The sequence below is a fragment of the Pelodiscus sinensis genome, chromosome 1 (genome assembly GCF_049634645.1).
Source record: "Pelodiscus sinensis isolate JC-2024 chromosome 1, ASM4963464v1, whole genome shotgun sequence".
Taxonomy (NCBI): domain Eukaryota; kingdom Metazoa; phylum Chordata; order Testudines; family Trionychidae; genus Pelodiscus; species Pelodiscus sinensis.
Genome location: NC_134711.1, coordinates 33,234,515 through 33,251,308, shown reverse-complemented (window position 1 = coordinate 33,251,308; position 16,794 = coordinate 33,234,515).

Below are 16,794 nucleotides of genomic sequence, written 5' to 3'. Positions count from 1 at the left end.
AACTGCACCATGAGGCACAGGGCCCAGCAGCTCCAGCTTCATTTTGTAAGTTCTGTGGCATCTGCAAGGGCAACCAGAGCACACTATGTCCCTTTTGTGTCCCACGAGGGGGGAGGCAGAGTAGGAATGACATGTGAGACACAATCATAGAAAGGAAGCCCTGTAAGCACGTGTCGCTGCTTGCCTCACCAAGCAGACACAGGAAATATCCACCCTCCTGGTGCTCTCCCTGGAGTGCTTCTGGGGACTCTAAATCCGAGGTAGGTACAATCAGACTGGGTGTGCCATTTTGAACTAATTCCGAATAATTTTGCTGCTCCCACGCTATTTTGATTTTGTTATTTCTGGAGTTATTTCAACTTTACTTATTTCAAAATTATTTCCTAATATGGACATGTCCTAAGGTGCCACAGGACCACTCATTGTTTTTAAAGTAACAGACTGACACAGCTACCCCTCTGAGATGTTTCATCCAAACTGATTGTATTTCTTGTAATTTGAGGATTCAGTGGTTGTTTGATATTTGTAGATCATAGAAGCCAGAATTGGAAGTGCTAGACCATCATTATGTTTCCTGTAAGTGTAGGATGCAATCTTTAGCAGTATTGGACATTTAGCTGATATTACACTTAGGCTGATTGGACATTTAGCTGATATTACACTTAGGCTGTGTCTACACTGCGCCACTTATTCTGGAAAAGCAGCCGCTTTTCCGGAATAAGCTGTGAACTGTCTACACTGGCCCCTTGAATTTCCGGAAAAGCAGTGACGATTTACTGTAAGAAATCAGCTGCTTTTCCGGAAAAACTATGCTGCTCCCGCTAAGGCAAAAGTCCTTTTTCTGGAAAACTGTTCCAGAAAAGGGCCAGTGTAGACAGCACAGTAGTCTTTTCCAGAAAAAAGCCCCGATCGCAAAAATGATGATCGGGGCTTTTTTCTGGAAAAGTGCATCTACATTGGCCACGGACGCTTTTCCGGAAAAAGGGCTTTTCCGGAAAAGCATCCTGCCAATGTAGACGCCCTTTTTCCGGAAATACTTATAACGGAAAACTGTTCCGTTTTAAGCATGTCCAGAAAAAAGTGCCAGTGTAGACACAGCCTTAGAGTTTAACATTAAATATATATATATATATATATATATATATATATATATATATATATATATATATATATATATATATATATATATATATCCTACTCTTAGTTTTCTCATGGATTTATGTGTTGTCACCTAGCTTCTTAGCTTCTTTTACAATCGGTAAAAAATACCACCACTGCTACCCATCTACCATCAATCCTTTTCCCATTCCTGAAAGTTGCCCTTCAGTTTTAAAATGTGGCAGTGGTCCCAATAAAAGGAAAGGACCTAGGGCTGGCCTGAGTGAATAGAATAATTTAGACTTTTCTGGGAGAGTTCTGTTCTTGCTGAAGGAAAATATATTGAGGCTGCCAATAAATCTGGAGACCGTAAAGCTACCTGAGGACATTACCATCTGTCAGTGAAAAGAATTCAGGAACTCTCCTGTTAGAAGAATTTTACACATATGGATGCTCAACAACCTCAAGGTTGTTGAATGGATTAGTATCGGGGTATCAGACACAGTGCAAATGTGGTGTTAACCAGTCTGTCAGTAAGTAAGCATTTTCTGTTTCAATGACATGCTTGCCTAATAATATACACAAGGGAATTCTTCAATGGTAGACACATTATGGAACCATCAGCACTCACTGTCCCTTTCAGTTCATTGTGACATCATTACTGTGCCTGTAGTAGAACAGTTCAGTTAGGCATGAAAGGACTATTGGTTTTATACTTTAAATTAAAGTGGTTAGAAAGAAATACAAAAAACAGCAAAACTTCCACTAATGAGAAATGATGAGTTAGATGGAATTTCCTCTCCCACTCATCAGCAGAAGCAAGAGATTTTCATTAGTTTTCTCTTGCTATGGAATTCCAACAATTGAAGAGCAGTGTTTCACCCAAAAGCATGTGTACAGTATAATAGTATAATAGTGGACTAGGCTAACTAGCATGCTATGGTTGCACCAGGTAAGGCTACTAGAGTAGGCATTTTCAAGCTAATTGTTGCTGAACTTACAAGAAAGAGGTGCTAGTCTAGCAGTTATGATAAAAGTCCAAAAGGAAGCATATTCCAAGATTTTGTTGTGTATATATTTTTTATATGATCATGTTCTTTTCTGGTTTTATCGTGTTGAAAATGTTTGTTAATTCATTAGTTAGCCTTCATATTGGAAGGAAGGAATGAAGGAAGGAAAGAAGGAAGGAAGGAATGAAGGAAGGAAGGAATTTCAGCTTTCTTTTTCTCACCAACATACTTTCTGTCAAGAACATTAAAAAGCTCATTTCTGGTCTGAGGATGACAACATTCCTGGCCTCTACATATATTCATAACAAATGTTTATAATAAATAGTATTTTATTTGGTAGTATTTTATAATATTATATTTTATAATTAAATTGTTCACTAAATTAACTCATTTTAATTATAATTGTTATAATTAATTTGGAGCTATCCAATCAATATTCATTTTAAATCCACTAGAATAAAATTCACTACTGAAAAAATGAAATTTATTTTCATCAGGGTTCTGTGCATCATTATGAGTTAGTTTGTCTTATTACAGCCTGTTATTAATGTTTAGAATCTATTTAATTTCACTTTTAACTGACTGTAGCAATTAGATAATTGATTTAATCTGTCAGGGTTTCATGGATTACATTACTGTGGTATGTGGTAATAAGGAATCAAGGTGTTACAAACATGCAAGCTACATTTATGACTACTCCTGGCAGAAATTTTTCAGTTAGATCCTCCCAGGTATATATGTTAGATGAACACCACACAATACAGTGCAAATCTGCATTTTTCCCTTTTGTATATTGCTCCAATTCTGTTTTCTCATTTTGCAGTTCATTGAATCAGTAATAAGGCACAGTAATAGAAACAAGAAGAATGCTTTGATTTTCAAGAGAAGTGAAGCTTAAGATCAGAGCAGAGAGCAATAACATCTTCCTCCACTTGCTCATAGAGCGAATTTGGAGTTTATGAAACTAATTTGGTGATAGTTGTGTTCACCTTCATCAGCTCTACTTCTATAACAGTTTTTATAATACTTTAACCATGGGCAGCAAGTGAAGCTTCTTTTTGAGCAGCCTACCCAACTGCTTAGCCTCTTCTGGACAAGGCCCCACTTCTTCCAGATTAGGCAATGCTTCACTCACAACTTGCATCAAAGCCCTGGCCAGGGTGGAGATGGAAGTGAGAGCTTTACTGGGGAGAAGAAATTTGAGCTCTCAGCCTTGACCAGGACTGCAGCAGAGGTCTCAGTCCTGGATGCAGCTCCACGCCCACAGCCTTTCCCTCATTCCTCCCTTTCAGTGTGTGACACCACCATGGCCCTGCTCCTGTTGTGCCCCCACACTATGTCTCTACCTCTACCCCGAAGGCTCCAATCCCTGTTTGCTCCAATCTCTGGTCAATATGTCCCCTGCCTTGATCCCGGGGCTATGGTGGGCACTGAGAGCTTCTCCAACCCCAGTGTTCTGTCTGTGGAATATCTTCCTGCAGGCTCCAAATCTGCCACTAACCCTCCTTCTGCAGCATGAGGTAGGTTTAGGGAGGCTCAGTTTTCCCCAACATCCATTACACTACACCCTTGATTTTAGGTTGGAGTGGGGCAGGTTTCCTTCGCAGACCAAATCCGGCCCACCATGCCACTGGATCTGACCCCTGGACTCCCTGCCGGGACCCTCAGGCATGCAGCAAATTCAGGGCTGCTCTGTGTGGTTCTGTGCTCTGGAGGGGGAGGCTTCAGGTGATCTCCCCAAACAACCAGGCAAAAGGAACTTACCCCGGCCAATCTTTCAGCTCCTATTGGCTGGAAACAAAGGAGCACTTCCTCCTTCTGGAGCTGAGAGCCACAGCCTGGACATATCCCTGACGGAGCTCTTTCACCTTACTCTAGACCTGTTCCAAGGGACTTGACCATGCACTCGAATATCTTGGTGTTGCTGTGCTTGGAGTGGAGATCCTGCCATGTCTCCTCCTCATCCCACAGCTCGAGGAGGGACAGGATCTCCAGTCTGGACCAGGAGGGTGCCTGCTGCTTGGTCCTCTTGGGTGGGTCCGGGGACACCTGGGAACGTGGGGGGGCTTAAGGCTGGGCCATGAGTGGCAAGGCGGTTGGCAGGGAGAGCCACGTGGGGAGGTGCTGCTCTCAGGCCGTCTCCCTGCCATAAGGCTTGTCCATGGTGCCTGCAGCTTTAAGAGGTGCCAGGAGACAGGAACTATAGAGTTGTGATTACTTTGGATGAAGTGTCCACCAGGGCACCTCTGTTATTTCCTGGAGGTCTCTTCTTTCGAAAAAAGCCCCTCCTACCTGTCCATACATGCCTTTTTCCAAAAGAGCTCTTTCAGAAAAGGGCTTCTTCCTCATAGAAAGAAGATTACCAATGCTGGAAAACCCCCTCTGTTCTTTTGATTTACTTTTGAAAGAACACGATTGCACTGTGGACGTAACTCAGGTTTTGTCAGAAAAACAGCTGTTTTTCTGACGAAACTCTGTAGTGTCGACATACCCTGTGTCTTCAGCAATCTGCCAAAATCTTGTGAGAGGGAGAGAGGGGGAAGGATTTTACATGAACAATTTTCTGCAAATTGAAAGTTGGAAAGAGATACAGAAACTTCTTATGGTCATTAAATAAATTTGTGAGGTGTCTGGAGACTATAGTGAGGGGTACAGAAGAAGATTCAGAGAAAGGCTTCCAAATTTAATTAATATTTATTTTTAAAAGGGCAAGTTCTGAAAAGTGAGAAATGTTTTGAAAAAAATCCTAGCACTTCCCCAAATATTATCATTTTGTTAAATGATATACAGGCAGTCCCCGGGTTACATCAATCCGACTTACGTCGGATCCCTAGTTACAAACGGGGGGGGGGAGGCGCAGCTAGTGCGGGGTGCCTCCCCCACTGTCGCCACCTCTGGCGGCGCGGGGGGTGCTTCCCCCCCAGCAGACCAGGGAGACGCGGAGCGGCTTTTCTCGCTGCTGAGGATGCGGGTCTGCTGGGGGGAACAAGACATCAGCCAAAAGGGGGCACCCCAGAGCGGAAAAATTAATTTCCTAGGGAACAGCAGAAGCAGCAGGCAGTGAGACCCATTGTGTTACAGTCCCCACCTTGGGAGCAACAGCTCTTTCCCTCTTCAGCACTAGAGCTGCAAGTATCTTGTTAGCGTCACGTGAAATTAACAAGTCCCTTCCAGCCTGGCAGACGGGAAGCTGAAAAATTACCCAGTGGTGTGGGTGGGCAAGAATGGGGAGGAGCAGGGTAGAAGGGAAGAGGGGATAAGCCCTAACCCCACACCCTGGCTGGAGCGGAGCAGGGTAAGCCCCGAGGGGATGGGTCTGGTTGCAAAGTGGGTGAGTGGACAATGAGGACCCACCTGTGTTCCCAACACAGAATTTTTCTTTAAAATTAATCCTGTGGATAAATTCACACACACACTTCACAGGAAGGGATTTCCATTTTCTGCTCAGCAGAATACAACAGCTTTGATTGTATCAATATTTCACTGTGCTCTCCAATGACTATTGATTACACTTAATACCCATTTCACTGAACCATCTGTAGCAAATTCTATTTGGAACAGTAATATGCATTGAATAAACTTTTTTTTGTTATAAAAAACAAATATTCTGACTATTAAATGAATAACTGGGATCTTTCAGGTACCCCAAAAGGAAGATTTTGATATAGCATGAAACACTGAAACTTATGATCAATTTTTAATTAAAATATCAACCAAAAAAACCTTCATATCAAAACAGGATGGCTGTGTCTACACTGCACCCCTTTTCCGGAAAAGGGATGCAGATTAGACCAGTCGGAATTGCAAATCCGCGGGGGATTTAAATATCCCCCGGGGGGATTTGCATTTACATGGCTGCCACTTTTTTCCGGCTTGGGAATAAGCCAGAGAAAAGCGCCAGTCTAGATGCGATTCTCCGGAAAATAAGCCCTTTTCCGGAGGATTTCTTATTCTTATTTAGACACAGCCTATGTGTTTTTCTTAGAATAAGGAAGTTGTATGAGAATCAGGGTCTTTTCCACCTAACTCCAGCTCCCCGTCCCTCCCCAAAATATGTACCAGTTCCGACTTACATACAAATTCAACTTAAGAACAAACCTACAGTCCCTATCTTGTACGTAACCTGGGGACCGCCTGTAAATGTTCAAAAATTAAATAAATGTAAAACAAGAGCTCATTTATGTCAATGGAAGATTTGTCACTGTCATTTCTGTAGAGTCAGGAGTTTTTTCCACATACTATTCTGCAAACCATGGGCAGATGGAATTTCCTTGGGAAAGCAATATTACAATTTAGAACTTCTTGATCCAAAAGAACAGGCTTCTCCCTACAGGTAAAAGTAAATAAAACTATCCATTAATATTTCTCATATTGTATTATAGTGAGCAGTTTAATACATTCACTAACCATTTCATAGCACTTTCAAATAGGGGTTTTTTGGTTAAATTTAATTAGTGTATTAATTTACTTTTGGGGGTAGAGTATGCATATCTGAGACATTTCGCTTGCAGAAGAACTACAGCATGCAATATAAAGCCTGAGGCTAAAATTTACATGAATCAAAATGTACACACTGACCTTTCTTTCTTCTATTCTTTCTTCCAATACATTATAAAGTTTGAGTTGTAAAAGGAAGAAAACCAGGGAGTGTGTGTTTTAAAATACGCTGTTCATTGTTAAAAATGAGATTTCCTGTTTGTAACTGTTATTCACCATATTGTGATATTTCCTACAGAAAACAAGCAAGGCCAAAACTTCCACTGTGCTAGGCACTAGTAACTGAAAGAACAGCCTCTTTCTCAAAGAGTTCTCAGTCTGAGGCCTCGTCTATACTAGAGTCAGGTTGATGTAAGTCACCCACTACATCAACCTAAGAAGTCCATCTCTGAAGAGGCATAGTGCTTAGGTCAATATAGTTAGGGTGCTGCAGTGTCTATGTAGCTACTGTGTAACATATGCTGCCTCAACCTGGGCAGCAGGGCTGGGATGCTGAACTAAGGGCTAAATTTCACAGTAGGGAGCCTACCACCAGAAAAATCGTCATTCTTGTCAGTTTCACAGTTGTTATTATTTCACATTTGGTCTCTGGCTCCAGTTCTCAGTCTCAGAGCTGGGGGACTCCATCTGTGAGCTCTGCATGAGGCTGATAGCCTGAGCTGGAGTGGAAATGTGAAATAACAGCCATGAAACTGATAAGTCAACTTCACCTCTGGTAGGTTCCATGCTGTGAAGTTGAGCCCACTATTATGCTCATAGCCGGGGCTAACAGCTTGAGGCAGAATCAGGGGCTCCAACTATGAGCCAAGCACAGACATCAGTACCCCAGAATGCCCCACTTCAGTTGAGGCAAGTGCCCCTGTTAAGGATGCACACCACTGGCTAGAGTGCTGTGCTGACAATAACAGACAATTTAGCTCCTACAGTGGCTGAAGGTCGACCTAATATAAGATGAACTAATTTTGTTGTGTAGATAAGTCCTTGGATTGTAAAAAGGCATCTTCTAGGATTTTTGAGGTGAGACAAGCTGTGTACCACAGAAGAAGAGCGGGCCACGTGTAATGAAGGATTAAATGCTAACAGTATTTATAATTCAGAAACTAGCCTCCAGTGTATAGGTAGCAAGTGGCATAAGCAGAAGGGATGGAAAATACAGTCCTGTGGAACTGTGGAATAGCATTGGAGGACTACTTAAACAAAAACTCTGCTATTCAGCTTTAAGCTTCATCCTTGTTGTAAAGTAAATGGGCCACATCTTCCTTTAAAATGAAAACTGTGCTCTATTCTACACCCTCCATGAGCAACTCAGTATGCGTTCAAAGCACATATGCAAGGGCATAAGGGTACCGTGTGAATGGGAATCATGTGCATAGTTCGGCTCCAAGATTGCAACAAAATTATGCAACCTGGTTGTATAAAAAAGTATGTGTGTTTCTACAAAAACATTCTAATTAGTTTCAGAGGGGTAGCCAAGTTAGTCAGTAACAGGAAAAACTTAAAAAACAACAAATAGTCTAGTAGCACTTTAAAGACTAACAAAACATGTAAATTGTATCATGAGCTTTCATGGGCACAACCCACTCTGAAGAAGTGGGTTGTGCCCATGAAAGCTCATGATACCATCTATATGTTTTGTTAGTCTTAAAGAGCTACTAGACTATTTGTTGTTTTTTATTCTAATTGGTGTTTGGTGACCATAACAAGACAGCTGAATGTCTGACTTAATTAACATTGCCCCTAAAAGATGCTCATGTTTGAGTCAGTTAGACAGATGATTCAGTTTAATAACAATTCTACAAGATAAATGTATATATTATGCTATTCTTGGTGTGCCATAGATCAATCAGGATTTGCAAAGGAATTTATTATAAATGTGTATAAAGTATTTGGCAGGGATGGCCGAACATTGCTCAGGAGCTGTTTCCTGAGATAGCCTAGAGGGCTACCACATATGCTCACCAAGGGCCCAGTCATTTGGAAATCACTGAATGCCCTAAATTTCCATTAACTTCTTCGCTGAGTACCTGCCAGAACTGGTCTCTTTATATGTTTGCTTCTCATGAAATGTACTTGAGTGGTAACTGAGAAACAGCACTTCCTACTGTCTACTGCTGCAATTCCTCTCCAGTGTCCCTGAGCAACTAAATTGCAATTATTTATATTCATGCACATGTACTGACATAACTGATACTATCATTTATTCCACCTCTGAAACTGGCCTTGAGTATTGGTATGTGAAAGGGGAAAAACTGTCTAGAAGGAGGAAAGATTTAATATCTAGATGGACTACAGAGAGACCCAGCATCTGGCTGGGAAGAAGCACCTAAGTATGTATATAACATAGATGAAAGTGGAAGACCTCTGGGGTAATTTTTTTTTAATTTCAGTGTTGCAAACATAGTTCTATTGGCTTTTGTAGTTACTCTTAATGAACATTGATCTAACTGAGGTCACAATTATTCTCTGGATATCAGGAAACTCTGGAAACTAGGGGCCATATCTTTGGTGATGACACAAGAACAAAGAGGATGTAAAGCCCTCCTCAACTTTCTCTTAAACATTAATTGCTGCATGGTACAGAGTGCATGATTGGCCAGTTGAACACCATCCTCTCAGTCCCTACCTCATTGGTGGTACATTCGGAGAGAAGACCCTGGCCAGCATGGCTCCACTTTGATGATCCCCAGCTGTTGCAGTGGCCCATGGGAGGCCTTTCTTCCTGTCAATATGTTAGGGCCATAACTTGGCCAGACAGGCTATGTCTTTGAGCTTGTGATTGGGTAGGATTGTGGAAGTATTATGTGTGGGTGAATATAATGGATATGGTCTTAGGGCACTGGGTTACAGTGTGATTAAGTAAACTTTGGAATCAATGTGTGGGTAGAGCTAAAAAGAGGAAATTCACAGCACAAGAATACAGAGATGGCTTAAATCTATATAAGTTCGTCATTCAAGGGTATGAAAAGGGCACCCCTCTGAGTAACATAAGATATATTGACTTAAAGCAATGTCCATATCGTGCTTTGTTGGCAGGAGGCAGTCTTCTGCTAAAATAGCTTCCACCTCTTGTTGAAGTGAAATAATTATGCCAGCAGGAAAGTTTTGTGGCTGGCAGGGGTGCAGCTACACCAATACAGCATGATTGTGCAGACCAGACTTGAGAAAGGAAAGCAAAAACAGCAGAACCTCCTTAGGGTTATTAACACCTTGGGAATCTAAGTTGTTCACAACTCTGAATTATTCATAACTCTGAACCAAACATTATGGTTGTTCTTTCAAAAGTTTACAACTGGACATTGACTAAATATACCTTTGAAACTTTACTATGCAGACAAAAAATGCTTTTAACCATCTTAACTTTAATGAAACAAGAACAAGAATTATTTCCTTACCTTGTCAAATCTTTTGTTTTAAACTTTCCTTTTATTTGTAGTAGTTTTCGTTTCACATGGCTGTATTTGATGGGTCTCCCACCCCATCTTTGCTACTGCCTGATTATGCATGGTTGACTGCTCAGTTCATAACGCTGATGTTCATTACTCTGAGGTTCTACTGTAGATTAATGTTGGGGCAATTTTACAGATAGACTCTAAAGGAACTGTTTTGGCAAGGAAATTACTTTTGGGAGAATATGCTCTACAATGAAAAACAGAAGTTTGACATCAACAGTGATGTCCTGATGAGGCCTTGTGATACAGGTACTTGATAAAAGAAGAGAAAAACAAAGTAAATGCAAAATAAAAAAAAAACCTCTGCTGCCAGTTGTCATCCTGTAGAAGACAGCTGTTCTTGCAAGCTACTAAAAATGCAGGTTGCATTTCTATAAACCGGGTCTCTCGGTCCAGAAACATTTGTGATCCGGTAGGACTATGGATGTTCCAGGATCAGATAGTCTCGGTGCACAGGGGGTTAGGGGGAACAGGTGTGTGGCAGGAGGGAAGAGCATGGCCTTGGAGAGGAGGGCCTGGGAACATGGTATATGACCCAGCTGGATTGCAGATGGGGAGGGCCAGGAGTTGTGAATTCTAGCCATGTAGCTCAGCTGAGTTGCTGGGAGTGGGAGTGGGAGTGAGGGTGGGAGCCAGGAAGCCCGGCGTATGGCCCAACGGCCTGTCTGGGGTAGCTGGGAAGCCCTGTGGGGCAGCAACGCAGGGAGTGGGGCCAGCAGCAGGAGGGCCAAAAATTACCTCCCCTGGTCAGGCAAAATCCTTCATCCAGGACCAGAGATATCCTAATGGTGCCAGATCAAGGAGGTCCAACCTGTACTGTCAGATTAATACTATCAACCAAACTTAAAAAAAAAAAACCACTATGAAAAAAGCAAGAGCAGAGAATCATGTCGTTGCTGAGATTTTTGATTTTGGAGACATTTAAGTCTGGGAACATTTATTAAATTGTTCTGACTGTGAACTCTAGGGCTCTGATTTTCAGCCAAACCTCTTCCTGGCTTCTCTTTGTGTGACCACAATATTTTCCTTGTCGTATTTATTCTTATCACAAATCTTGAGGACCAATGTTACTAATCTGACCTCTGTGCACATGATAATATTTGCCAGTAATGCAATACTGGAGGGGGGAAAAAGAAGACCAAAATTGTTCCAACAGAAAGAAAGCCACATTTGAAAATATAGATGTGAATAAGTATGTTGTATGACTGCTGTTTCTTAATTTCAATGGTATGGCAATGTTTTGGTGTTTCTGATAGCTTCTCCATGTTCTCTGTGTACTATGTCTATCTTCTGAGTCTGGGTATTTTACTGTTTTTAGATTATAGATTCTATGAAATGTGATTTTAGTGTAACCTACTATGTTAAGAGTATCCTTTCCAATAGCTCGTCTGAAAGAATGAGAATCTACTATATGTATTGATAGAAGAGATAACCTTTTAACTCAAGAGTACAAGTCCCATATTTAACCTTTGCTGATAACTTATGATGGTTATCATTATGTTGTGATCCATAACGCCCATTCTGAGAAGTCAAACGATTCAGAAAATGTGTGCATGTACTGAATTATTTTGTTTTCCTTTCAAATAGTTTGTAGGCTTCTTGTAAAGTTTTGAGGTGCGTAAGTATACTTTAATATGGGCATGTTTATATGATGGTTTACATCTCATTGTTTTCAGTTACACAACAATGATTTTATTTAACCATGAAGTTACTGCTGGTGATGATGACAAACCTTCGTTCCTGACAACATTCTCCAATCATTGACAGGGATGAGGGTTGAAAGACAGAAATGATCTGCAGGAAATGTGGATTTCAATGAATTTCTCTTTAAAATAAGATTGCTTTTAAAAATAAGAAGAATTTCAGTTCAGGCAAGGCTCAGATTAGATGGGAAAATAATGCTTCAGGGATTTCCTCAGGGGATACATGCACTACAGATAGATTTCACTGTCTAATTTGTTCTTTCAAAATGATGCTCGCTGATCTTTTTTTAACTTTGGAATCTCAATCAGGCCACTGATGTCGAGAAAATTTAATTATACCATGTATAGTGCATGGTTTTTACATAGATATTATTCTGAACTGTTTTATAAAGTAACTAGAGAAAGAAGTTACCCTTTTTACAGAGTCTACTAAAAACATGCCAGGGTAGTTTATCTCTATTAATCAATATACTTACTATCCACCGCTAGTCTAGCTCAATGTCTACATTAGGCCCTGATTTCACTAAGGTATATCATCCAAATTGAAACAGCAAGCTCTTGTACTTTATTTTATTTTATTTATATTTGTATGTTTGTTTATCACCAAAAATGTTCAGTTAGTTTTCAATATTTATGTGGCATATCTAATCTGTGTGCTAACTTGTATTCAATCAGCTCTTTTATGGTGATTTACAACTGACTATGTCTTTTGGGACTCATTGCTTTCTGCCTTACCATGACAGTAATTTAAATTTGAGGTAAGAAAGACTGCAGGATTCTAATTCCTTTTGTGCTGCTGATGTGCTTAGCAGGAGGTCTAGGCAAGAGATTACGTATTCCATAAAATTCCAGTTCACGTATTAGTCTTTCATTTTTCATATTATTTGTGAAATGTGGAAAAATAAAATGAGACTTCAGAGTTAAAATAGTGGCACAATTTTGTAGCACATGAAAGAATCCTCAGTAAAATTTCCAAACGAAAATATAATACATCAAATTTCTATGTGGTATATATATATATATATATATATATATATATATATATATATATATATATATATATATATATATATATATATAAAACACATGGTTTTTCCATGGTATTCAGATTGCTTACTGCAGGCTACTATTCTGCAGTACTACTAAGGACTCTGGAGTGTAAGCTCATTCACTTTTATATTATCATATTGGTTCCCGGGAAGGCAGGTGGAACATTAACCACAATTTTCTTTTATATGCTCAAAGAGTGTCTGAATCAACATAATCACACACTACCAAATGAACAGGTGTTAGTAATATTGCTTAATATATATCACAGGGAGCACTCAAGCCATACTGAATATGATCAACTATAGAAAGCACCCATCATGGCATTCCATCAGGTTTAAAACACTGGGATGTTCTGAGAATGATTTCATTCAAAACCTCAAGAATTGGTTACTCTTTACATAATAAATTTATGTGTATCTCCTCTCTTTAGAGTATCTATACAAGAGTACTGGCTTAATCCCAATTATTCACATCTTCCAGAAGCTGTGCTGGGAGAATATTCAGAACATGTGACTTCATTAAAGGCATGCAAACATCATATTATTTCCAGATTGTTTATATTTACAGGTTGGTGGGAATTTTTCATCAGAGCTACTTAGGTCATAGAATCATAGAATTATAGAGCTTCAGAAGGTCATCAAGTCCAGCCCCCTGCCCAAGGCAAGACCAATCCCAACTAAATCAACCCAGCCAGGGATTTGTCAAGCTGAGACTTAAAAACCTCTAGGGATGGAGATTCCACCACCTTCCTAGGTAACCCATTCCACTGCTTTACCACCCTCCTAGTGAAATAGTTTTTCCTAATATCCAACCTAGACCTCTCCCGCTGTAACTTGAGATCATTGCTCCTTGTTCTGCCATCTGTCACTAGTGTGAACAGACTTTCTCCATCCTCTTTGGAACCTCTCTTCATGAAGTTAAAGGCTGCCATCAAATCCCCCCTCATTCTTCTGCAGACAAAACAAACTCAAATCATTTATTGCTTCAATGCTGGGGTTGTATTATAATACCAGCAAGATTTCTCAATACATCCTGGGTATGTTTAGACTGCAGAGTTTTTCTGGGATACCAGAGGTATCCTGGAAAAGCTCTGCCACATCCAAGGAATGCAGCAACTTTTCTGAAAAGAATTTCAGAAAATCAGATGCGTTTTTTTTTTTTTTTTTTTTGGCATCCCTGTAAACCTTGTTCCAAGAGGAAGAAGGGATGTTTTGAAAGAGGCTTTTTCCCCCAACAATTGGCCCCATGTAGAAAAGTCTCTTTTTGTTGGAAAAGCCTCTTTTGGAAGAAAAGCAGAAAAAGATATGCAAAATGAAAACAGAGTTCACTGCTTGGCTGTAGCATTACCAGCTCTTATTGCTCAGAGGAGCAGATATTTGACCCATCTTTACTATTGGCACTATATGGTGATCCTGCTAAGCCAATCTTCTCAAAGACTTTTACACACACACCCAAAATTACAAACTCCCCGTAACTAAGGGAAAAGAGTGAAATTAAAAAGCTTGTATCCTACCGTATAAGTAGATTTATCTTTTTTAGAAGGATGCTCACTAGGATTATGTGCAAATTGACATTCACAGTCCTATACAAATATTGTACAAATATATCCAAAAGTGAACCAGAACCCACCCTACTGCTAGTAGCTACACATTGGCAGTCAACCCCCATGAAGCAAACTTTTATAGCTCTTGGCTAAACAGCTTTTGGCTTTAAGGCAGGCTGGGACAGCAGCTGTTGTGCTTCTCATCCAATCAGATTTGATGGTGCTGTGGGCCCCCAATGCACAGTGTGAATCCAGTCAATTCATGTAATACATGGGCTCTCATACACATAATTCTGACAACTTTAATACTTTTTAATACACAGAGATTACAAAATCTACTATATTCTATCCTTTCATCATTTTCAAGTGCAGTGCATGTAGTGCTGCAGTTATTTTCTTTTATGACATGGTGCTGCTGCTCTAGGACTGAGAAAGAAAACGATGATTGCTCATTCAAATAAACGCCCATGGTTTTTCAACTGCTTACCTTGCCCTAAACTCATGTTTTAGCCAAAAAGAGGTCATGCATACACCTTTGTCTAACTAACACAACTATCTCACTCATCTTCAGACACAATACCATATGTAGCCATATCAATACCTCATTTCACTTTGTGAACTGAACATAATGTTGCAGAATTAATGTGATGTGACTCAGTTAAGAATTGTTTTTCATGACCAGAGCACTCTGAGAGACAATGTCAAATACTGAGTAACAGTCATGTTAACTTGCTTCCAGCAGATGAAGTGATAAGGCAAGTCAGGATCCTGATGTTAATTAGATATTTTTCCTCTCACACTGCCTCTCTGCTTTTTTGTTTCAGTGTAAATATCTGATGGTGTTTTAGAGATTATCTAGATGACACTTGTGTAATGCCAACAGCCAGAAACTAACCTGCAACCTATGGTATTTAGTGTATCAGCTACTGCCACCTGAGCTAAGAGCCATCTGGCCCTCTGTTAAGGCTGCAGAGTAAACTCATTCTCTCTGTAAGTGGTCTAAGTGTCACTACATGGGACAGTGAATCCCACCCAAAAAGTGTGTGGGTTACATACTTCTGCTAGCTGAGGAAATGTGTTCTGAGCTTCACAGATATCCCAGATGAAACCCTGGATGAGCCCCCATTTTCAATGCCAACCGGCGGAACTGAATCTGGGACCTCTGAAGCTAAGGGCATGAGCCTGTATTGCCTGAGCTAAAAGCCAGCTGGCTCTCAGCTAAGGCTGCAGAGCAAACTTATTCTTTCTTTCTGTAAGTGGTCTAAGTGCCTCTACACTGGACAGTGAACCACTCCCAAAAAGTCATGCAGGTTACACTTGGTCCTGCCCTGAGTGCATGGGAATGGACTTTTTTGAAGACTAAATATGCCCAGTTTTGTAACTATTTCTCATAGGTCAGCAGTTTTGATGCTGTCCTCCATAGAACAAAACAGGAGGAGGAGCTCATATTACCTTCAACAGTGGTCGGCAGAAGAACTTCTCTCTCCATTGAGCAGGACCTCCCAAAAAAAGAGGGAGCACACTTCCCTCTCTCTCTCTCTCTTTCTATTTATCTCTCTGTATTTAACACAAGAAGGTATGCCCATGACCCCAGTCCTTCTTATTTGAAAATCTTGATTGCAATACTTGTGAAAGCATCACTTGAAAGAATGACCCAGGAATGTCAAACACTAATTTGGTGGCTATGCAATGAGATCTTCAAAATGTCACCTTGTGAAACTCAACTTACAAGAACAAACTTGGTGGTTATGTTTATATTTGATAATAGAGTAAGTTCACAAGTGCCAGGAGAAGATGAACTTTTCAATAATTTGTATTAGTTCTATTTCTTCTAGTTCATTATTGATACATCAACAATAATAATCCAAAGTAAAAGAATGGAAAAGCTGTAAAATGACACAAAAGCTATTCTTGCCAAAGAAAATCCTTCTCAATTTTATCTATTTCTTCTCTGTGTTATGCTTACGCCAGTTTTCATGGTGGCCTCAGGGATCTCTCAGTGTTTACTTCAGCCAGCTGAGCTGCATTTTGCTTTCATATTTATATTATTATATTATTGTATGCCTTCCTTCAACATAGAGAAAAAGTTCCTAAGATGAAAGTCTAGATTCAAGTAGCTGAAAATCACCCCTGCAGTAAATACAAATAAATATTATTTCCACTATCTCATAAACTATTTTAATGTTGCTCTTCCCTTCAGGCCTATTTTTCTACTGTGTTTAAACTCCTACAATAGCCAGTTTCCTAATGGTGGAGCTGTTCTAAGCAAGCATAGAGAAAGTGGTTTCCCTGGAAACAAGCTACAGTGCAGTATGTAAAAGATTTGACGAGTTCTATTCCCACTTACTTCCAGCCAAGCATCATTTCACAAAATAAAGGACCAGACTCTTTCCTGATCATTGGAAGCACTATGAATAATGATAAAGTACATCTACTTCCTCCTG